Source organism: Giraffa tippelskirchi, chromosome 4 (genome assembly GCF_054371585.1).
Source record: "Giraffa tippelskirchi isolate mGirTip1 chromosome 4, T2T-mGirTip1v1.2.pri, whole genome shotgun sequence".
NCBI classification, from domain to species: domain Eukaryota; kingdom Metazoa; phylum Chordata; class Mammalia; order Artiodactyla; family Giraffidae; genus Giraffa; species Giraffa tippelskirchi.
Window position 1 is genome coordinate 175,569,277 of NC_137278.1, and position 25,123 is coordinate 175,594,399.

Consider the following 25,123-nt stretch of genomic DNA (forward strand, 5'->3'; position numbering starts at 1 on the left):
TTATCTTTCCTTTTCCATCTCCTATTGTTAAACTTTCTTACTCCTCCATTTCGGCTAACCCTGCTTTCATATATTTTTTTGTCCCTTTATATTCTGGATACTTAGGTTCGATTCTATTTTACCAATTCTCTTGTTATTTTGATTTTTTGTGTTTGTAAAACTGTTCATGGAGTTTAATATTTCAAAACATAGTTAAAAACATTTTACTGAGATATAATGACATATATAGAAAGTGATACATATTTAATAGATAACTAAGTCAGTTTGAGAATAAATATTTACTTATGGAACCATCGTTGCCATCAAGTCCATGAACACCCACCACTTCCTGAAGTTACCTCCCACCTCCTTTTTTATAGTTAGTAATTTATGTGTGTGGTAAGAACATAAAACATGAGATCTACCCTCTTCGCAAATTTTAAATATACAATACAAAGTCTGTTATCCTTTTCCAGAAGTTCTCTTTAGTTTTTCTTCAAATCTTCTTAGTCTTTTAAATATGCTTTTTCTTCTTACAACTATTTATAGATTCCTTAGACATTACAGAGCAAGAAAATGTGAAATACCTGAGAGTACACACCTCGGGCTACAGGCGCCATTTGTATTGGGGGATATTCACAGAAGAGGAGTCCATGTAGATATGTTCATCCCCCCCTTGCCCATTATTATGCAGTATGCTCAGGGATCTAGCATGGAGAGTTATAAGACAATAGGAAAAGGAATATGAATCTAGGGCTGTGAAATGTCTAGGCTGCAAGATTAGAGTAATGCCACTCGCCTCCTAATATGATAAATGAATGGAGTTCAAACCTTTGGGTATAGCATTATGACAAAACTAAACCTTGACCTTCATCTCTGTTCTGCTACCTCAGTATTCAAGGGTCAGGGGAATACCAGTTCCTCCCTTGGGCTGATGAGGAAGGGATCTGAGGTCCAAGCCTGGTTCCTAGCTTGATAGCAGACCATTGGGTTGATCTGTAGCCTCAGTACTGTACCAGGATTGACCCCGAAGTCAGTTATAAAAGGATTTGATTGAGCTTTGCAGGAAGTCAGCCTTCAGGGAATCAGTCATAAGATCATTCTTACTACACACTGCTAACGTGTGTGTGTTCAGTCACTTTAGTCGTGTCTGACTCTATGTGACCCTATGGACTGTAGCCCACTAGGCTCCTCTGGGATTATCCAGGCAAGAATACTGTAGTGAATTGCCATTCCCTCCTCCAGGGGATCTTCCCAACCTAGGGGTCAAACCTATGTATTGTGCATTGCAGATGGATTCTTTAGCCATTGAGCCACCTGGGAAGACCCAGTACTAACATACTGACATACTAAGTGCGTATCAGTTGTCCTAGGATAAGTATTTTCCCCCCACATTTGGCATCTCTGAAGTTGAGATGCAGCTTACAGTTATAGTTGTCAGTGTTGTTTTCCTGTTTGTTTTAAATAAAATAATGGTGCATTTTAAAATGGATGGCTTTTTAGAATGATAAAATATGGAAGTTTATATTCTGATTCAGATAATTTTTATTTATGAAGCCTTTGTGGGTCTAATTTTGGCTTTTTTTCCCTGCAGGCCCTCTCACGGTGCTTTGTTTACTTGCATATTTTTGGTGATTTACTTTGAGCCCATCTTTCTTGAAACATTTTCTGTGTGAATACTTAGATGCCTGGGTTGCATAATCTGTATTTGCTTCATTTGCTTGGAGAACAGTACAAAACCCAGGAGTACTTTAAATTTCAACTTGTAGTTTTTTTGAGAATACAGTGATATGAATTCAAGCTGTGAAACCTTATGCTTGTCCGTTTGTGATTATGAATTCTCAAGGGAGATTTTCTTCCCCTATTCATTGCCATTGTTTATATCAGTTAAGTTTCCTTGCAGTGCCCTTACCCTGAGAGCACAATCCTTTAGAATCCCAGCTTTATGCAGGGGAAGAGTCCTTTGGGGCTTCCCAGGTAAAGAATCTGCCTGCCAGTGCAGGAGCTGCAGAAGCCACGGGTTCAATCCTTGCATTGGGAAGATCCCCTGGAGAAGGAAATGGCAACCCACTCCAGTATTCTTGCCTGGAGAATCCCATGGACAGAGGAGCCTGGCAGGCTGTAGTCCATGGGGTCACAAAGGATCACACATGACTGAGCATGTGTGCACGGAGTCCTTTACTGACTCCCCATCTTGGGTGGTCACTGGGTTATTTTCTTTTATTCTTATAGTACCTATAAAGCTAAGGACTAGAAAGCTACAATTTTGTTTGCAAATGCTGTCCTAGTCCCCTTACCCTTTTGATGTTCCATTCACACCTGATATTTGGTCTCTGAGAAGTTCTTACTCAGCTCATCAATATATTTACAAACTGGATTTTAAAAATATTTTATCTGACATTTTGTTTTTCCATGAGAGGATCTAACTTCCACACTACCAGAATGAGAAATTCCCCTCTATCTATTCCAAACTATGGAGACAATGCGGACAGAGCCCTGTACTGTTTTACGTGGCAGCTTCATGGCTTTGAATCACAGTTTCCTGTTTGAAGGAATATTTGAATCTTGGAAATCCCATCTGCAATCTTGAAATTGGAACACTTTAAACACTTTGAGTTTATTTATGTTTGAGAAAAGCCCTGGTGGAGGGTATACATGGCACTGTGTGGCAAGGGAGATTCCTTTTCCTAGAGCAATAAGTTGTAGCCATTCTAAAACTAAAATAACTTTTGTACGTTATTCCAATAGCTTATACTTATCAAATTTAATCAAATACAGATTATTGAAGATATTTTACAGAAAAGCAAACTGACTTTAAGCAACAAAGTTTATATTAATGCTTGTAATGCTTAATTATTGTGTAACATTTATAAACATGCAGAAACATTTACAGTTTATTATGTGTCAGATACTGTTTCAAAAAATTTAATACTCTGCTACCTCATTTGGTCTTTACAGAAACTATATCAGATAGGCACTACTATTATTCTCATTTCCTTTTTAAAAAAATTAATCAATCTATTTATTTTTAGTTGCACTGAGTCTTTGTTGCTGCTCAGGAACTTTCTTTAGTTGTGGCAAGCAGGGGCTGCTCTTCATTCAGGTGCACAGGCTTCTCATTGCGGTGGCTTCTCTTATTGCAGAGCACTGGCTCTAGATGCGGGTTTCAGGAGGTGCGGCTTGCAGGTCTAGTGGCTCCGTGACATGTGGGATCCTCCTGGACTAGGGATTGAACCTGTGTCCCCTGCATTGCCCGCACTCCCATCCACTGTACCACCAGGGAAGTATGATTCCCATTTTCTGAATGAGGAAACTGAGGCATTTATTCAAGGTTGCACAGCTAATAAGCAACAGAACCATGATTTGAAGCAATTTAGGCCAGCTTAAAACTGTGCTATCAACCATTCTGCTAAGCTGCTTCTCTGGTAAAATAGCACAGGGGATTAAATTGTGGCTTTTAAACATGAAATCATATTTTTTCTGAGTCTGTCGTACATCCTGTAAGTGGAAGTTATTGTTAAAATCAAATGCAGATTAAGCTTCCCACCCAAATTCCCAGCTCTCACTATCACGTAGCTTCACAAAGTTTGTTCTTATATTATGCTCCCTTCAGTTTTGTTGACTTTTCTTATCTGTGAATCCTTATTTTCATTACTTCTAGATTTATTAAGGCATATTTTAATTGGGGAGCATTTCACTTGAAATGAAAAGGTGAATTCATAAGGAACATAGTTTTTATATAACAGATAGAAGCACTTCTCTCCCTATTCTGAAGCTCAGGCTTGTTTTTTCTTGTGTGGGTGTTTTTCCTTGCCTCGGTTTATGGATTTCACTGACTTCTCCCTTGGGTGCTCATTTCATTTCCTTTAGATTTATGGATGTATTTTTAATAACTCTTGACCACATCGTTAGGCATGAAGTAGCAAATTAAAAGGAACATAGGTTTTATAACAGATACATGATGTATTTTTTATTGTTTAGGCTTTAAAATATTTAGCATTTTTGAATAGCTGGATTGTATTCAGAAGTCCGTATGAAAGGATACAGAGGGGCGTTTGGTGGAAAATGAGTCTCCTTGTTATTTCTGTTCTGCCCTTAATAGAATTGACCACTGTTACTATGTTATTACCATATTGTGGGAGAGAGATTTTATCTTCGTGAAATCATTTTGTCCTTCTCAGTTTCTTAGACTTGATTTAAGATGACTGCTCCATACTTGTTTTGTTTCAGCATTTTAATGGTAATAGTGCATTGCCTTATGTTGTCATTTCTTTTCAGTAATAGATCATCAGATATTATATTGTTATTCTCTTGTACTTATTTTCTTCTAGGTGTGGCTTTCTTTGCATTTATACTATATTGCATTTACTGAATTCCCTGAAACTTAAATTTATACAGTTTACAAAATTTGGGAATATTTTAGCCATTATTTCTTTAAAATTTGTTTTACTACTATATTCTCTCTCCTTTTTCTCTGTGGCTTCAGTTATACTGATCTTAGATGTCCCATACTGTCACTGAGTATGTTCATTTTTTCTTTATTTTATTCTTGTTCCTTCAGATTAGATCAATTTGATCAATTCTTTGGATATATCTTCAATTTTACTCTCTTTAGCATATCGTTCAGCTCATTCAGAGAATTTTTGTTTTATATGTTTGTGTGTGTGTAGGTATTTTAGTTGTAGAACTTACATTTAGTGCTTTTTAATATAATTTTGCTTAGGTGTCCTATTTGTTCATTAATTATGAGCATATTTTCCTCAGTTCAGTTCAGTTCAGTTCGGTCACTCAGTCATGTCTGACTCTTTGCGACCCCATGGACTGCAGCACGCCAGGCCTCCCTGTCCATCACCAACTCCCGGAGTTTACCCATTAGCAGCATGTCCATGGAGTCGGTGATGCCATCCAACCATCTCATCCTCTGTCGTCCCCTTCTCCTCCCGCCTTCAATCTTTCCCAGCATCAAGGTCTTTTCCAGTGAGTCAGTTCTTTGCATCAGGTGGCCAAAGTATTGGAGTTTGAGCTTCAGCATCAGTCCTTCCAATGAATATTCAGGACTGATTTGCTTTAGGATTGACTGGTTGGATCTCCTTGCAGTCCAAGAGACTCTCAAGAGTCTTCTCCAACACCACAGTTCAAAAGCATCAATTCTTTGGCTCTCAGCTTTCTTTATGGTCCAACTCTCACATCCATACAGGACTACTGGAAAAACTATAGCTTTGACTAGACAGACCTTTGTTGGCAAAGTAATATCTCTGCTTTTTAATATGCTGTCTAGGTTGGTCATTGCCGGAGTCCCACTCCAGCTGGTCCAGGGGCACCCAAAGGATGAACGACATCGGTGAAAGGAAAGAAAGGAGAGAGAGAGTTTTTGATGGCCCAAGGATCATAATCTTTATTGCTTTAGTCTCTATTTATATAGCACATGTTCTTCTACGTAATGATTTTTGCAATATTTTTCCATTTAGATCAACATCCCCTGATTCTAAGATGTGTTAAAGGTTTTTTCCTAGTCTTTTGTCACATTTTGGTTACATGTTTACCCTGAAACCTATTTTTATCCTACTAAAACATAGTCTATGAATCATATTATTCCATCTACTTATTCTGTACAGCCTGCTACTACAGCAAGTACAGCGTCTTGCTTCAGTGAATAAGTAATATAGCGGTGTCTAAGGGCAAAAGTTTCTCATAGTACAGCCATTGTCAGTGGTGGTTTGTTTACCATCTACCCACATACCACAAGACTATTTCTGGCAGGGGCGAGTCTTTTGCAGTTTACCTAGAAACTATTACAATACAATTCATATATTTCTTTTCCGTTTATGCTTAGATTCTGAGGGGAAAAGGCAATTGGCTTAGTTTCTGTAATTTTCCCTGATACATGACCCAAATTTTCCAGTCATCAATAACAATCTCCTCATGAGGCCAGGTCACATTAGGCTTAGGGCTTGTTTTCCAAATGATCATGGCCTTATTCCCTGGCTGAGTGTTAGGCACCCACCAGTCAGGGGCCTCAGTAGGTTTAATCATTTTTGGAATGTTTCTCTGGGGCAAGGCATCATTTTTCTTTTTCCTGGACTCTCATGACCTCATCATGGAAGCCAGCCATCAAAGAATGAAACAGAGTTAGCCAAAACAAAAGCATAGAAACCAGAAGGAGTAAAGGTTCTGATCCAGGAGAGAAACTGCTTTGCAGTTTCTTCTTGAGTGGTGCTGTAACTTTGTCATCCAGCAGTAGTTCCAGAACAGCTCCCAACAGGTCTTGACTTTTCTTCCAAGGAGCAAGCGTCTTTTAATTTCATGGCTGCAATCACCATCTGCAGTGATTTTGGAGTCCAAGAAAATAAAGTATGTCATTGTTTCCACTGTTTCCCCATCTATTTGCCATGAAGTGATGGGACCAGATGCCATGATCTTAGTTTTCTGAATGTTGAGTTTTAAGCCAACTTTTTCACTCTCCTTTTTCTATCATCAAGAGGCTCTTTAGTTCTTCTTCACTTTCTGCCAAAAGTGTGGTGTTATCTGCATATCTGAGGTTACTGGTATTTCTCCCAGCAATCTTGATTCCAGCTTGTGCTTCGTCCAGTCCAGCATTTCTCATGATGTACTCTGCATATAAGTTAAATAAGCAGGGTGACAATATACAGCCTTGACGCACTCCTTTTCCTATTTGGAACCAGCCTGTTGTTGCATGTCCAGTTCTAACTGTTGCCTCCTGACCTGCATACAGATTTCTCAAGAGGCAGGTAAGGTGGTCTGGTATTCCCATCTCTTTAGGAATTTTCCAGAGTTTGTTGTGGTCCACAGTCAAAGGCTTTGGCATAGTCAATAAAGCAGAAGTAAATATTTTTCTGGAACTCTCTTGCTTTTTCAGTGATCCAACGGATATTGGCAATTTGATCTCTGGTTCCTCTGCCTTTTCTAAATCTTGTATTTGAGTCATATTCTCCTGTTTTTCATATGCATAGTGATTTTGGATAGTGTTCTTGATATTGGTAAAGGCATCTTATAGTGGCAGTTAGCATGGCTAAACAAACTTTTCAACTGTTTCTTCTGGTATGGGATGTCAGCTGAAATCTTTGTATCACTCTGATAGTCTTAAGGTCTATTTGGAGTTCTGCTTTGCATATGTATACTGGCTGCCAGCCAGAAGTTTGGGCAGAAGTTTTTACACAGAATTTGGGACAGTCTTCTGGGATTCTCCCTCACATCATGGCTACCTTGTTTGTCTTGGACTGTGTCCTCAGCTCTTCAAGCTAGTAGGGCTGGGGCTTTCTGTCAGCATTTCAGCTGCTCTACCAAGTGGAGCTGGTTTTCCCTCCCTTCAGATGAAGAACCATTAAAACAAACAAAAAAAACCGAAAAAAAATACAGCATAAAAGAAGTGCTGTTCTCTTCTTCAAGTTTCCCTCTGATTTCTGCCTGCTTTTGATCACTCTCAAGTGCCTCCAGTAGTTATTTTTGGTATTTACTACAAAATTTAAAGTTGTTTTTCGTGGAAGCGTTGGACCAATACAGAGTACTCCACGACTGTTAGAAACAGAACCTTCCTGTACTTGACATTTTAACTTAGAACATGCATAGTAATTAGCAAAACAGTGTTTGAGTGGGCTTAATTTATTGCAAGTGATCTACATTGCATTATAGAATATTTCTTTTTGTTAAGTGCCTGTCATTACTTAATCAGAAATCGGTTGCAAGTTCAACATTGTTGCCTAACTGAAGAGTAGTTATTGGACCATTAATTTATAATGAAGTGCGCAAGCTTCCACTTATGGAAGGAATTATAAATCCCAATATGACAAAAGTTTTAAAATCCCAGTGTTCACCAATGATTTTGCTGTTCTCAAATTAAAAGTGAAGGTTGTAGGATAATACTACTTCATATCTAATATGAACATTTAAATTAAAGATTATAATTGCTAACTCTCTTCAGACTCAGACCTTGTTAAATTTATTTAATTTTTATTTAGGAACACAGGTGCATTGAACTTTGATCATAAATAAAGCTGATCCCATTTCCAGTGGAATGACAGTTGGTAAATAAACAGTAATGGGGTTGGTAAAGCTGAGCCATTCCATATGAGTTCCACAGACCTCATTCACTTTAGACATGTGGACTTCAAGTCAATCTACCAAAGCTCTTCAGGAGATGATTCTGGAAACGTATTCCTCATCAAAGACTGTACTATAAACATTTTGATCCACTTACTATTGAAATTAATTTGGAAAATCCATGGACTCCCTCTACATTTACATTAGCATCTAAAATTTTTCTACATAAGTTTGCACCACTTACAAAGACTGTAAAATCCCTGTTGTTGTTGTTCAGTTGCTAAGTCATGTCCAACTCTTTGCTAAGTCTTGTTTGATTCCGTGGGCTGCAGCACACCAGGCTCCCCTGCACTTCACTGTCTCCCAGAGTTTGCTCAAAATGAGGTCCATTGAGTACGAAATGCTATCTAACCATCTCATCCTCTGCCACCCCCTTTTCTTTATACCTACAATCTTTCCCAGCATCAAGGTCTTTTCCAGTGAGTCATCTCTTTGCATCAGATGGCCATCCCATGTATTATATATATTGACAATTTAAAATAAAATTATCACTATTTTTAATATTTCCAATGGAATATAAATGCTAAAAGTGATTTGTCATCTACCGTCATACATTTTTAAAACACATCATTAAGCTTCCTTTTTATCACTTGAAATTTTACATTATTCTTTTCCACTTTGAATTCCTATTTCCATTCCATTTGACATATAAGATCTCATTCTAATGTAATATAGTTTTATGTTTTTATTAATCACTATATCATATTTCTTTGCAATAAAAATCTGCAAATATATTAATATGATTTGAAAATTTTCCATGTCCTTAATGAGTGTCTAAGTATTAAACTGTATATTAGTATTAATACTCAAAACACTTATCAAAACATTTTAAATAATGTATAAAGTAGCATAATATAGTAGTTGAAAACACAGACTCTAGAGTCTGAGTTTAAATCCTAGCTCTAATTCTTATTGCTTTATGAGTTCAGTTGCCTTATCTGTAAAACAGGGATTATTATAATACAGGTGTTATAAGGATTAAATGAATAAATATATGTAAAAGGCTTAGCATCACTATGAACAAATCTAGTGGAGGTGATGGAATTCCAGCTGAGCTATTTCAAATCCTAAAAGATGATGCTGTTAAAATGCTGCACTCAATATGCCAGCAAATTTGGAAAACTCAGTAGTGGCCACAGGACTGGAAAAGGTCAATTTTTATTCCAATCCCAAAGAAAGGCAATGCCAAAGAATGTTCACATTGCCACACAATTGCACTCATTTCATATGTTAGCAAGTGAGTGAGTGAGTGAGTGAGTGAAAGTCGCTCAGTCGTGTCCAACTCTTTGCGACCCCATGGACTGTACCGTCCATGGAATTCTCCGGGCCAGAATACTGGAGTAGGTAACCTTTCCCTTCTCCAGGGGATTTTCCCAACCCAGGGATCAAACCCAGGTCTCCTGCGTTGCAGGTGGATTCTTTACCAGCTGAGCCACAAGGGAAGCCCATGTTAGCAAAGTAAGGCTCAAAATTCTCCAAGCTAGGCTTCAACAGTTTGTGAACTGAGAACTTCCAGATGTTCAAGCTGGATTTAGAAAAGGCAGAGGAACCAGAGATCAAATTGCCAACATCCATTGGATCATAGAGAAAGCAAGAGAATTCCAGAAAAACACCTGCTTCATTAACTATGCTAAACCCTTGGACTGTGTGGATTACAACAAACTGTGGAGAATTCTTCAAGAGGTGGGAATACCGGACCATCTCACCTGGCTCGTGTAAAACCTGTAGGCAGGTCAAGAAGCAACAGTTAGAACTGGACATGGAACAATGGACTGTTCCAAATTGGGAAAGGAGTACGTCAAGGCTGTATATTTTCATCCTGCTTATTTAACTTATATGCAGAGTACATCATGCGAAATGCCAGGCTGGATGAAGCACAAGCTGGAATCAAGATTGCTGGGAGAAATATCAATAACCTCATATATGCAGATGACACCACCCTTATGACAGAAATCGAAGAGGAAATAAAGAGCCTCTTGATGAAAGTGAAAGAGGAGAGTGAAAAAGCTGGCTTAAAACTCAGCATTCAAAAAACTAAGATCATGGCATCTGGTCCCATCATTTCATGGCAAATAAATGGGGAAACAGTGACAGACTTTATTTTTTTAGGCTCCAAATTCACTGCAGATTGTGACTGCAGCGATGAAAATAAAAAATGCTTACTCCTTGCAAGAAAAGCGATGACAAACCTAGACAGCATATTAAAAAGCAGAGACATTACTTTACTGACAGAGATCTGTGTAGTCAAAGCTATAGTTTTTCCAGTAGTCATGTATGGATGTGAGAGTTGGACTGTGAAGAAAGCTGAGCGCCGAAGAATTGCTGCTTTTGAACTGTGGTGTTGGAGAAGACTCTTGAGAGTCCCTTGCACTGCAAGGAGATCCAACCAGTCCATCCTAGAGGAAATCAGTCCTGAATATTCATTGGAAGAACTGATGCTGAACTTGAAACTCCAATACTTTGGCCACCTGATGTGAAGAACTGACTTATTGGAAAAGATCCTGATTCTGGAAAAGATTGAAGGCAGGAAGAGAATAACAACAACAGAGGACAAGATGGTTGGATGGCATCACCAACTCAGTGGACATGAGTTTGAGCAAGCTCTGGATGATGGTGAAGGACAGGGAAGCCTGGCGTGCTGCAGTCCATGGAGTCGCAAAGAGTCAGACATGACTGAGTGACTAAACAACAACAACAAAGGGCTTAGAATAATTTCTAGCCCAAAATTAGTATTATAAGGTGTTGCTATATTATTCTGTTCATACTTACTAAAAATCGAACATAAAGTATTATTGGAAATGCATCTCTTAATGAGATGGATATATCTTCTGAAATTATTTTACAATTAAATTCATATATTAAATGATGAAATTATTTGTTACCAGAAAGAATCTGGATTCAGAATCATGCTTATACCAATTTTTTATTTATATGCTTAGATGAGAAAATTTTTTATATGAATGAATAGATGAGATGAAAGGAGTCTTGATATAACAAAGTTTCTCAATTCCTTGAACTCTTTTTGGATTATGTGCCAAAAAATCACTTACTGATCTTTTGTCAGATATTTTAAATGATCCTTCAATGAATGACTCCATTAGATCCTGCTTCAATTTGTTGAAAGCATTCAGTTGGAAACCAGTTCACTTGTAAAATGAGTTTTCTCCAGTCTTTATAGTCCTTTTCTTTTGCAACACAAATACCAGCATTTCTATTTATACTTTTGTTGGGTGCCCTGAGAGGACTTACCATTCGGACTGTACACTATCTAAAACAGGTACAGTTTCTTTCATAAAGAAGGAGTCAGAGGTAATGTGAAAGGAATAGTGGACCCTGAGAACTAGAAGTAGCATCTGGCCTTTAGTGCTTCTGAAGGGAATTAATCTTAGGGAGTCTTTGTATACCCTGGTCTGTGTACCCCAGTTTAGAGATCATGGCTCCTGGGGCCATCCCCTTTCAGTGTGCAGTGTGACCAGGAAATAACCCAGCCCAGCATCTGCATACCAGCTTGAGTTTCCCCTCTGGAACTTGTTGGTAGGTAAACTTAGGGGAGGGCAGGTCACTTCTGTGGTTCCTAAACTGCTCTGAAGATCCAGACCCTTTTAGGGGTCTGTGAGGTCCCACCCATTCTGCTAATAATAAAAGCAGCTTTTTGCCTTTTTTACTCTGTTGATATTTGCATTGATAGTACAAAGGCTGTGATAGGCAGAACAACTGGCCTTTTATCACAGATCTAGACAGTAGCACCAAACTGTGATAGCGGTCATTGTACATACTGCTGCACACTTGCAGCTTAAAAAAAAAAGGCCCTTTTCACTCAAGAATGTTCTTGATGAAGCAATAAAAAGTAATTTTGTATTAAATGTCAACAGTGGAGTATATTTCTTCCTAATATTCTGTGTGAAGAAATTGGCATCCTGAACAAAGCTCTTCTGCTGTGCACAAGAGAGTGATGTCTCGAGGAGAAGTGTTGTGTGATTGAGTGGAAAGCATACCAACTTTTCTTTTAAAAATGAAACATTGTTTTTAGTAGAAAGACTTACTGACATGGTTATTCAGACTCTATTTTTTAATAAGCATTTTCTCCAAAATGAGCAATGAAACCCATACTTCAAAGAAAACAACTAACAATATTTATTACTAGTGCTAAAATTCAAGTTTTCCAGCAGAAATCAAAATTTTGGAAAAGTTTAAGCTGACATTGTGAGCTTAACAAAATTTCCAGTATCAAAAAGCTTTCAAAGATTGGTTGTGATAGTAGCAACTAGGCTTTTCAAAATATTATATGATGAAATGTGTAAACATTTTGAAAGTTAGTGTAATTCAGTTACCTAGTATTTTCCAAATGACCTATGCATGGTATTATAAAATCATGCATATATTTGTCAGAATTCTCCAGAGAATTGAACAAATAGAATATATTGATACATAGCTAGAGAGAGAAATTTATTTTAAGGAATTGGCTCATGCGGTTGTGAGGGCTGGGTAAGTCTGAAGTTTGCAGGCAGGCTGGTAGGCTGGAAATTCAAGAAATAGTTTGATGTAGTTCTGAGTACAAAGGTTGGAAAACTCAGGAACAGTTTTCATGCTGCAGTCTGGAAACAGAATTCTCTTTTTTTTCTCGGGACTTCAGTCTTTTTCTCTTAAGCTATTCAACTGAATGGATGAGGCCCACCCACATCCTGGAGAGTAATCTGCTTTATTCAATATCTACTGATTTAAATATTAATCAGTTTTACAAGAAATGTTCACAGCAAAATCTAGACTGGTGTTTGACCAAATAACTCGACCTCATAGCCTAGTCAAATCGGCACATAAAATTAACTATCACAGTTGGTGAAAAAGATTTATTCAGGGTTCAAGATAGACCAGTGAAATCTATATTGCAACTAAGCTCTAAGTAACTAACCCTTGTTGACTGATGTAGTATCAAAAGATACCCACAATTACCTAAAAAACTATGAAAATGCTCTTTTCCCAGACACACTTAAGGAAGGACAGACTGTCTTCCCATACTTCCACCCAAACAATGTGTAGCAGCAGATTGAATGTGGAAAGAAATACAGAAATTTAGTTTCTTTCTCTTGTATTGAATCAGCCATTTTAAAAGATTTGCAAAAAATATTTTTAAAAATTCTACTCTTTTCACTAATTTTTTTGTTTAGAAAATTAGATTTTTAAACTAAAATATCTTAATAGGCAATGGACTTATTATTGCTGAGGATTAAAAGTTAATTTTTTTCTTCTTAGATATAAAATGTAAAAATTTTTTGGTTTCTTCAGTACTTATTGAACGAAAGGTGTCTTCAGATAAGAAATTGTTTGATAATTGCTACTTTAATAAAAAGGAGGTGATAGGTTGGGAAAAAATAATTCTAATTAAGACAGCAGCACATGTGAGGATTAAACTTTTTTTGAGATGCTCACCTGTTTGAATACCTGAGTGTTTAGTGAGTGTCTTTACATAAGAGTGATTTGCATGCCCCACAGTAGTGTTGGCAATGGTGCTGCCTGATGTGAGATGATGAGTCTGCTCTGAGATGGTCAGGCTGGTCAGTTGGGGGATTCTCTTCCAGATGGTATTTGTTTGAGAAGTCCATGTTCTGCTAGACATAGTGACCTCCCATGAAAAGCCTCCCAGATACTAGGGCACAGACTAAAACAGGGCTGCTTTGCAAAGTGGCTCCAGAAACATTTGCCAAGTGCTTGCAGAATGCCAGCAGCTTTTTAAGGTCCTGCCCTCAAGCCTCAATCCCTGACTCTCTGTTGCTTCAGTCCTTCTCAGTCCTCCTCACTTCACTATAGCAATGTTAAAAATAAGCTGCCATGTGCAGTTAATAGCTTGAGTTAAACTGGTGATACCAGTGTTCCAGTTCAATGTCCATAACTTTTGGTATTAAGAACATAGAGGATAATGTAGATAGTAGTGACATATTTCAGAGGAAAGGAAAGCACAGTGCTAATGCATGGGAACTCATGGAAACCCGTTAATAATCCTATATAGTGTTCCTTTATAGATCATCACATAAAACTAGCTCCTGTGTAAAATATGTCTCCTTCTGACCTTGTAAAATATCTAACTTTTACATTTTCTCCTGTAAGAATGAAATTTTAAGAGTTCAGGTGTGTTGTGCCAAGGCCATTTGAGGTCCAGGTTGATGACAAACACTGGGCTTTAGCTTCATTTGGTGTCTCAGTTATGGGGTTCCTGAGACATCCCTGTGATAGGAGTGCGGTTCCGATGGGTGCAGAGAAAGTAGACTGCAGACTAATTGGCATGCAGCAGGAGCAGGAGCAGCCAAATGGCTTACAAGGCATCAGCTGTGTCCTAACAGGCCTACAGATTCTCTGCAGACCCCGGCCACGGGGTGCGGGCTGTGTTTGGAGTAGCTAGGTCCGGAAGCCAGCTAGCAGTGTGGCAGCTGCTTGATTCAGGAATGTTGTTCAGTAGAAATGAGGGAAACAAGTGAGAAAACAGAAATAGACAAATTCTGTTTGAGCAGAGGTGGAGAGAAACATGTTTCAGTGATGGGGTGCAGGAGAGCCCTGGCTGATCCTATCCCTTAGTCAGCTCCTCTCAACAGTGTTTCAGGGTATTTTGCCCTCACGTGTAGTTGTCTCTGTGATGACAGGGTGACTCCCCTTCTGCCATTGGATCGCACTTCTGGCTTTTCAGGGTGCTGTCTCCACTGTGTCATTAGACTATAGCAGAAACTTCGAGAAGCCCGCCTCACAGGTGAGTGTGCAGGAAAGAACAAGACAAACTTGTAGAAGCACTTTTTAAAACATGTGACTATAAAGGTATTGTAAAATTTTTAAACACTTTTTAGAAGGCATGTGTGTAATCTGGCACAATATGTTCCTGTTGTGACTGGCTCCGTTTGTCTGGCATTTAATTCCCGCAGAGGAGAGAAGGGCAGAGAAAGATAGGCAGGCTCCAGGAGGTACAGAGTTTCTCTGATTTCTCTTCCACTTTTTTCTCTCTTTTGAAAGTCTTGAGATATTTCATTCACAGTTTTTCTTTTGAATGTACTTTAAAAAGTAGAACATGGAAGTGAGTTGTCCTTCCTTACTGTGTCTAATGTGGAAATATTTTATCTTTACTTCCTTTTTTTCTATTTCACTCTCCTGCCTAAATTAATTTCCTGACACACCAGGTATTGAATGTAAAATCTTTTACATAGACACTAGGTGTATGTTTGGTTTGGTCTAGGGTGTGTGTGTGTGTGTGTGTGTGTGTGCGCGCTCTAACATGGAAAGTATCTTGTCTTTAGAATGTATTCTACTGACCCAAGTTTTCCAAAGGACCTGCCAGTCTGGGTCCACTGGAGTCTGCTTGGAAGTGTACAATGTGGTCCTGTCCTGAGTGGGATTACGGGTAAAATATCATTAAATTAAGAGTCCTTAACGGGGTCCCACAGCTTGGAGTGTGCCACTGCAGCTCTATGAAGCTTTGGCTTGTTTTCAGATTGTCAGAGGGGCCTGATGGTTAGTAACCACTTTTGGTGTTTTCAGGTGGTCTCTGAAGTAACTTCCAACCAAATTATTTGTTCCTATGATTTTCAGTGTCCATTTTAATTGGATTTTATCTGCGCCTTTCATATATATTTATTTAGTAAATAAAGTATATTAAGTTGTTGTTACCTTTCTGATCTTTAATTATTCATCCCTTAACTATACTCATTCATCGACTTATTTATTAAATCCTTAACGTACAGGCAGTGTACGAGAACAAAGGCTATGTCCCCTTAAAGTAAATCAGGTCACCTTGTTATACAGTCATTATGCAATCCTGTATCCTTCCGTTTCAGCTCTTAACACAGTCCTTGATTGTGTATTTGTGTGACGTCTACTTCAGGAAACTGAAAGCTCCCAGAGGTCAAGGCCTGTGTCTGCTTTCTGCTTTGGTGTGCCCCACAGTGCTGGGCACACTGCCTGGCACATAGAAAGGTCTGGGGCAGGGTATGTTGAATGAAGACATCTTTGTGTTACTTGAGTGAGCCAAATATCTGAACAGGTATCTGAGCAGCTGTTTTCAACCTCTGTCTCCACTGTTCCCTTCCTCCCGCCCAGTGTTTTTTTGGACATAAACACACAGGCAACATCATCAACAAAATTTCTATTTATGTATATAACTAAATATATAGAAATGAAAGTTTACCAAAAACACCAAATGGAATGTCATCTACAGAGCTAACAGAATTGACAGTGAACTGATTCTCGCCATACAGTGTGAAAATTATTTTCGTGGATGTCCGTCTCTGTGTGGTGTAAGATTCTTGGAGTGGGTGTTTTCAGATGAAAACATTTGCTCCGAAGCCTGTTAAAATACTTCCAGAATCACCCCCTTCACGTTCCCACATTTCAGTGAAGAAGCCAAAATGTGGAAGTAATTACCTCAAACTCCATCATGGCACTAAGAGCACTACCTCACTGGCATTGTGGCTCATTCATGAGCCGAGATACAATTTTCTTTTCATTCCTTTAGAGCAGACAGAAGATGAGTGTGGAACAGTTGGGCAGAAGGAAAATGCAGTTCCTTTAGATCTCAACATGTAGGGAACCACAAAGTGGAGTGTGTTAGTTTTGTTCTTGTCTCTGCCTTTAATGTCCCTGGCTTCCCTTAGGGAAATGCATGTCTCCCTTCACCGTGACCTTTTTCTTTCTGCAGGTCCCAGGTCAGATTTCACCCTCTCTATGAAGCTTTCTGTGAATTCTGGTGGCATTGTTTGGATACCACATGCTGACTTAATGTGGGGGTGACAAAATTCTCTGCCTCCCTTTGAGTCAACATCCTTGATAGATTGCTTGAATTTCTGGGACATTTAGGGAGAATTGTAAGAAACATATCCTGGGCTCCAGGGGAGCCTCTGAAAACTAAAAAAGAGAGAAATAGTAATGAGAATCACAGTGCTCCTTTTTATAGCATTTTATAGTTTATATGATGCCTTTTTTCCGGCCAGAAGCAGACGCATCTTCAGTATTAGAATTTCAGTAATGCAAAAAGTAGATCACATGATGATGATTCTTTGGGATCAACCTGTACATGATTATGATTCTTTGGAACCAGCCTGCACATGCTGAGGTTTCTCTAGGACGGGCTGGATCTAGCAACCAATAGCCAGAGAAGAGTTCCCTGAGTTTGGTCAGTGCACCAACTGTAGACCCTCAGGGTTTGAAGAGACCTTGGTGGTTGATCATAGAGTCAACCCCTCCCATAGGACCCTCTTCATCTGTGTTTGGCCTCTACTCTGAACTCTGAGCAACCCTGGCCTCACTATTTCCTGAGGCTGCCCATTCCTCTGGGATGAGGAAAATTTGACCCTTCTTCTACCAACAGTTCTGCACATATTTTCAGGCAACATTTTCTCCTCCTAAATCATTTTTTTCCTGAAGGAGAAACACCTTCACATCCTTTAGCATTTCTTCATATACTGGTTTTCCATATTGCATATGCCATATCCCACAAACCAGTTTTCTTCATATGCCAGTTCTTATTATTCTGGTTGCTCTTCCTTAGATATGCTGTAATTAATGAACATCTCTAAGAGGTGAAATGACTAGAGTTGAATTCTTCTCCAAAAGGAATAGAACTTGCCTTTTCTTCCTTATGGACTAGGATTCTGTTCATGCAGCTATATTGGAGGAAAAATAATGTTCCTTCTACTTTTCTGAGTTCTTGAATGAGACCCTACAGTACCAGATAGGTTAATAAGAGAAAAGCAAATGGAAGTTTATTAACACATATACCTCACGTATTTATGGAAGATACCCAGGGAAAACTGAGTAATTCAAAGCAGTTGCTTAGAACTGTGGCTTATATAGCATCTTCAACAGAGAGCAGTAAGTTCACAGAGAAATGATAGAATGAAGGAAAGTAGTTTCAGGATTCCAAGGGCAACAAACTATAAGAAGGTGAATATACTGGAGAAAACTAATGGTGGGAGAAAGCTAATTAGTGAAGTTTGTTATGTAGTTTCCTCCGGTGCTGTCTCCAGGTTGGTAAAGGTCTGAAGTTGTCTCCAGTGATGACCTTTTGTCCTGGAGAGGAGAGGAAGCATACTTTGAAAATTTATATCCTACTTTTAGGCAGATAGAAGGAGAGCAGGGAACTTTGCTTGCATCTGCTGCTTCTCAGTTGCCTTCAACTCAAAATAATTCTTATGCCAAATGGCATATTTTGGGGTATTATATTCTGCTGTTCTTTGTGGTCTACGTTAAGTCCTGGTGCCAGACACACAGGTCATTTGAAGATTACAGTAAATGTACTATCAGCAACACCATCCCCTCAAGATCTTACATTCCTGTTAAGCTTCATTTTCCTTCACTTCTGCCCATTACCTATAAAATTATAAAGTCTTAAATTTGGATACTAAAAAAATTGTCCTGTTAAATTTCAGCATTTTAGATTTAGCCTCATTCTTGTCTATTTGAGATCTCTTTGAATTTGGATTTGATTGTGGATTTTCGTTATGGTAATTACTGCCATCTCTCCCCCAACCTCCAAAGTTGCAGCATCTCTAAGAACTAGAGTGTTGAAGTCACCAGGTAGGCAATTTCCTTGTGAAATGATTTTGTCGGCTACACCCCTGAGATTCATTCCTTTTCATTTTGACTTTCCATCATCAATTCATTTATTCGCTTGTTTATATTAGTCCTTCTGGTTGCATGGTTTGAAATTAAGCCACTTTAGTTTCTGATGCTACAAAGCTGTACTTGGCATTACTTTCTATTGTATTTTTTAAAACAATATTTATTTTTATTTATTTAGCTGCTTTGGGTCTTAGTTGCGGCATGCAGGATGTCTGTCGTGGTGCATGGACTCTCTAGTTGTGGCATACAGGCTCAGTAGTTGAGGCACATGGGTTTAGTTGCTCCAAGGGATGTGGTATCTTAGTTCCCTGACCAGGGTTTGAACCCATGCCCCCTACATTGCAAGACAGATTCTCAACTGCTAGACCACCAGGGAAGTCCCTGCTGTTATATTTTTAATTAAAATAATTGATATATTTTAATAAAACATAGAAATATTTTCTCATCAACTGTCATGATATTATAGTTGGTTATATATAACCGTTAACTGGTTATGAAAACGAAAAATTAATTTTCAATATAAAATGGCTTTAACTGAGATCAATGAAATCTATAAAATTATCATTTTTAGTTGATAATCAGGTACCAATTATTATAACAATTCAACCTAAGTAAAGCCAAGAATCTTGGAAAAAAGTAATCGTGACTGCAGATTTAGTGTTCCCCAGTGGAGGCAGGAAATATAAAAGGGTTTCAAAGAGGTTGTATAAGTTTATGAAGAACTAAGACATGAAAGTTTAAAAAGAAGATCTGCTAAAGGTAACCTCTAAAACTGAAATCCAGGAGCATCAAACAAGGGGGCTGGACTGGGCAATTTCTAGTCCTTCTCAGCAGAATAAGTTCTGATGATTGTACAGCTCTCATGGCTTCCTTGTGGGTTTTGTTGGCAAAAAAATGCAGCTTGGGGTCGAGCAAAATCTAATCCATATCAGTGATGCTTTTGACAAACCAAATTCTTTATCAAACTATTTTAAATCAGTAAGGAGAAAAGTTTACTATATTTTGCAGGCTGAATTGGATGCTGCCAACAACAAAAAATGCTATAAGAATTCTTAAACCAATCATAGACATTTCCAGGGAAATAATTACTTTTTAAAAAGAATATTCTCCTGATAGTGACAAACTTCTTCTGGGCTTAATCGATTAAGAGAAAATTCTTCCCTTTTGAAAGAGGATTTTCTTGGTTGCTACATTTGAGGAAAACACTGATTGCCTGAGGACCTCAGATGATACTTTCATGCTTTTGAGAGGCAGTTTTCCTGATTTTGTTTCTCTTCCCACAGGTTCATGTTGTACATCCAGATCTCTGGCTATTGGTTCATACTGTTGGTTTATTTTTTAATTTAAAAAAGGGCCACAGTCTTTCACTGCTGGGTATGTTTGTTGTTGTGGATTTCACGGAATGCATTGTGCTATGTTCTGGATATTGCTGCCATCATATGATGAAGTCTTAGAAATCAAAAGGAAAAAAAGAAGGTGCACAAGCAATTCCCATATTAGAAAAACTGTATATTAGTAAAATAGAAGGATTCTGTCTCATGGAGTAGAGATTGGAAAGTTTATTGATTAATCTATAGTCGAGTCCAGGTTCTTGGTATGTCCTCCTTTGAAAAATTCCAATTAAGTTGCTTTCACTTTTTCTATTTTCCGTGAGCTGTATTACACATTTTCATGTCAAAGAATGAATTTTTTATTTAAAGATTAGATACAAAACTCAGAGAAAATCATAAAATCATGACTAACCATTGAAAAAGGCAGAATTGTGTATGAACAAATACTTCCAGATTGACACAGCTTGAATATTTAGGGAACTTGCTTTGCACAACTGTTACCTGTCCTTTTATATAATTCCATTTAAAGAAAGTATTTCCTTAGTCACAAACCTAGTTTCTCCATCTCCTCCCATTTCTGCCTTGGAGCACAATATGACATTCCTAAGCAGAGCATCTTGTGGGGTCCAGAATTAAAGATCCAACTTGTTCAGATAAACTCTGAACTCCTGGCAGTCTTCACGGTAGATTTGTAACCCTACCTATCAAAAAGTCAAAATTCTGTTTCCCATTCATCCTAATAAAGCCGCAGGAGTTTCCTAGCAGGAATGCAGACAAGCCTGATGGTTCACAGCTGGAGAGTAGAGGGTGGTCCCAGGGAATGAGATTTTTAACCCCTTCTTTCCCAGTTTCCCTCTTGATCTTATAGAGACTTGTCAGGGCTCCAAGGATGAGTAACAGAGATCATTCAGATTTTCATGATAGTAAGGGTCTGTCCATACTTGGGCAAGACTGTGGGATGCTGATTTGAATTTGATAATATGGTGGTGATTAATGCCAGAGATCTATGTTTTAGGCAAGAGTGTAGGTGCTACAGTAAAAGTGTGTTTATGGGATGAGGGGGTATCTGTCAGAGGAGACATTGGAACAGCAATTCTCCCTGATGTTCTAAAGTTCTTCTACAATTTAAAAACATGAGACGAAAGAGGACATTATTTGTAAGCATCTCTAGCAGAGAGATGGTGGGACACATATGCTAGCTTACCTGTAAAGGTGGTTGTATAGACACTGCACCCCTTAAACACAGAGAAAGTTTTCCAGTCCTCCCACATTGTCATCATCCTTGGATACTGTCTGAGATGTGAGAGGGTGCTGTGGTAGACACTGGGATTGCAAACAGGCTTACAGTAGAATCCAGGGAGGCAAGATGTACGTGCTCACAAAAAGGTAAAGAATTTATTCAGGCAGAGGCTATGCAGAGTACAAAGTGATGAGGGAAGAAGTGAAACTCAGTTAGTGTGCAGTGGACAGTGGAACCAGTACTCAGACTGAGTGCTCCATGCCTGTGCTCTTGGATTCTTTCTTTTCTTCCTTTGTTCATTTGACAAATGCGTGGTGAGAACCTAGCACTGGTCAGGCATTGCTCGTGGTTCTGGGAATAAATTGGTAAACAAAGCTATGAAGTCTGCTTGCATAAAACTTCTAGTTCTAGCTTTCCTAGTGCCTGTGTGCGATATCTAAGCAAACTTTCAGTGTACTTCTGTAGACCTTTATGGTTTTCAGAAACCCTTTTACATCCTTTCATTTTGTTTTTCTTTAAAAAGAGTAATACTTCTTATGTGTCAGTTATTTATAAAGCTCTTTTATAAAGTTCTTCAAGTGCAAATTAGAAACAAGGAAATTAAAAATTTAAACATTTAAAAATAAATAATGTTAATTTGCACAAAATACCTTTTCCATGTGTTAAGGGTTTTTTGTTTGTTTGTTTCCTTTCTGTACCTCATCCTACCCAACCCCAGCAGAACTTAAGCATCTAATCTAGCATGTTAATGATCCTAAGGAAATATTAGCATATATATTTATAAACTTTAAAAATTAAAGGTATAGATTGATAAAATAGAGTAAGTTTTTATCTTTTTAAATAAGAAAAGTAAATTGACAAAAATGTTTTAATAGTAATTTTTAAGTTTATTTAAATCTTTCATCTTAATGTATGTTATAGTGTTTGAATCATGCAAATTAGGAGGCGGTCACCTGCTATCTTTGGAACAAAAGTGAGGCAGAAGCTCTAAAAGAAATTTAAGATCCATGACTTTATCTGTAGTTTCCTTGGAAATGTGTATTATGAAAGGCTTCAAGATTATCTGCAAATAATGGTGAATTTGGTGGTGTGATTGGGAGAAAAGAGAAAAACATTGGTGGTAGAGGTTGCCTCTTTACAGACCAAAAGATTTTTTTGATTTTCTTTTGAGTTTCTCAGGATTTTTAAAAGTTTAGATGGGGAATTCGCTGGTGGTCCAGGAGTTAGGACTCTGTGCTTCCACTACAGGGGGAACAGGTTCCACCCCTAGTCCTGGAACTAAGATCCTGCAAGTCTTGCAGCACGATCAAAAAAATAATAATAAAATTAAATTAAAAAATAAAAATTTAGATGAAAAACTGTAGAAATGCATTACAGTATTGGCAAGATTCCTTGTTTAAATGTGGGGTAGTCAAGGTTGACTGTTTTTGACTTCTAGACACATCCAAAAGTTAGGTTTATTAATGAAAAGCTGTTGGCTCATTTTTAAAACATTTAATAATGTTATTCTTTTGTTCTCTCCCTTCATCCCCATTAAAGTGGTAGAACTCTGTGCTCATGTAAACTGCAGTGACTCAGATCTAGATGTATGTGACTGGGCCCATCCTTTCCCCAAACACAAACTAATACATATATAAAAGACTGAGATAACAGTGCTTCTGATCCTGAAAGCTGTGATAAAATGTCAAAATAAAGAGCAAAATTTCTTTTTATATTGCCCCACAGTTAATTAAAATATTTTATTTGAGTCCAAGATGTATTCAAATATGCCTCTTTGGAAAAACACCATTAGAAAGTTATAAGAACCACAGAAAATAACTACTATCAATAAAAAGGAAAAATTTGAAAAGAACTAAAAGCATGGGAGAATATCTGGCTCATGCTTCAGTGAATTATATTTGTTTCAGTCATGGAAAAGCTCACTTCATATTTTCCGTCTAGGCCAAAGTCAATGTCATCATAAAATCTACTACCAGGATTTAGGTTGAAGACATAGGTGAAAAAAAAAAAAAAGAAACTATTTTCCAGTCAAAACTTAATCAGTAAGGTGATAAAACTACTTTGTTTAATGTGGGTGTTGTCAAGTTCTTTAAAAGACTTTTACACATGTAAACCCATGGCTGATTCATTTCAATGTATGGCAAAAACTACTACAATATTGTAAAGTAATTAGCCCCCAACTAAAATAAAAAAAAAAAAAAAAAAAAGGAAAATTAAAAAAAAAAGACTTTTAAGTTAATCTTTAGATTATGTAGTATAATGAGTAGATTGTGGCTTTCCTGGAGAATACATCCTCATTCAAATCCCTGGAACCTGTGAATGGGACTCTGAAAAGTGTCGCTCAGTTGTGTCCAACTCTTTTGTGACCCCATGGACTGTAGTCTGCCAGGCTGCTCTATCCATGGAATTCTCCAGGCAAGAATATTGAAGTATTCTTCCTTCTCCAGGGGATCTTCCTGACCCAGGGATCGGACCCATGTCTTCTACACTGCAGGCAGATTCTTTACTGTCAGAGCCACCAGGGAAGCCCATTCATGAAACGGGTCCTTGCAAATCTAATAATCTTCAGATGAGGTCATCCCAGATTATCCAGGTGGGCCCCAAATCCCATGATAAGCATTCTCATAAGAGACCGAAGAGGAGACGGTCCTGTGAGATTGGAGTGGCAGAGCTTGGAGTGATGTGGTTGAAAGCCAAAGAAGACAAGGAATGTTGACAGCATCTGGAAGCTGAAGACACATGAAGAATTCTCCTCCAGAACCTTCAGAGGGAGATTGGCCTTGCCAACACCCTGAATTCAGACTTCTGGTCCCCATAAATGTGGGCGAATAAATTTCTGTGGTTTTAAGCCAGCAGATTTGTGGTTATTTGTTGTCGCAGCTACAGGAAACTAATACATAAAGGATTAACCAAGATTCATTGAGTAGCAATGATGTGTTATTAGTTGTGACACAATCCATTGAAAACGCTGTCTCTCCTGCAAGAAACTTATACAAGATTAGTGAGTCAGATATGGAATGGACCATTACAGCACGATGTGAAAAGGTTTATCATAAAGGTAGAAAGATACACATGGGAGCATGGAAAGAATACAGCCATTTTTCTGAAAAATGCTGAATTTAGGTCAGTGGCAAGCAATGCTTGATTTTAAAATGAAAGTATTTTTTATAAAATAAGCTATTCATAATATACTTTAATAATATGAAAAATGTTTATGTTATTACATAAATAACCTAGAGCTTTGAATTTGATGAACTTATAAACTGGGGTATGTATCCCACCTGAAGGGGATATTTCAATCTGCCCCATAAATACTAGGAGAACTAAAGTGTAACATCCAATGTGCTATGAATCTGCCTGGGCATTTTAACACCTTTTTCAACTCAGGTGGTCAGATTTTTTTTTTCATGTATTTTTTTCAAATATATCTCTAATTTTACAATGTAATTCACTGAATAGATACCTGTCATAGTAGTATTTATCACCACTATATAAAAATTGATTTAGAGTATTTTTAAAGCTTTATTGAGGCATAATTTACACACTGTAAAATTCACCTACTATAAGCATACAGTTACAATCTTTTAAATAAATTTATTGAGTTGTGCAGACATTACTATGGTCTAGTTTTAGGACGTTCCCACCTCCCCAGAAAGACCTCTTGTGTTTATTTGCAGTCAGTCAAGTTCCAGCCCCAGGCAGCCACTCATCTGCTTTCTGTCTTTGTGGATTTATCTTTTCTAGACATTTATATTAATATAATAATAAAATAATTTTCCTTTGTATCAGACGTCTTTAACTTAGATAATATTTTTGAGGTTTTTCCATGTTATAGCATATTTCATTATTTCCTTAGTTTTTA

General features: G+C 37.8%; 1 protein-coding gene and 1 long non-coding RNA gene across 6 annotated transcripts in view; one reads left to right on the top strand and one right to left on the bottom strand.

Annotated features, from left to right (window-relative positions):
- The window catches only part of LOC145546030 (uncharacterized), a 1,126,586-nt gene extending 1,103,103 nt beyond the window's left edge, over window positions 1-23,483 (bottom strand). Inside the window, exon 1 of the long non-coding RNA XR_014082434.1 lies at window positions 23,413-23,483. This is a non-coding gene — a long non-coding RNA (uncharacterized LOC145546030). The remainder of the gene's footprint in view (window positions 1-23,412) is intronic.
- TMTC1 (transmembrane O-mannosyltransferase targeting cadherins 1) overlaps window positions 1-25,123 on the top strand; it is a 297,505-nt gene that overhangs the window by 67,858 nt on the left and 204,524 nt on the right. The window lies entirely within an intron of this gene.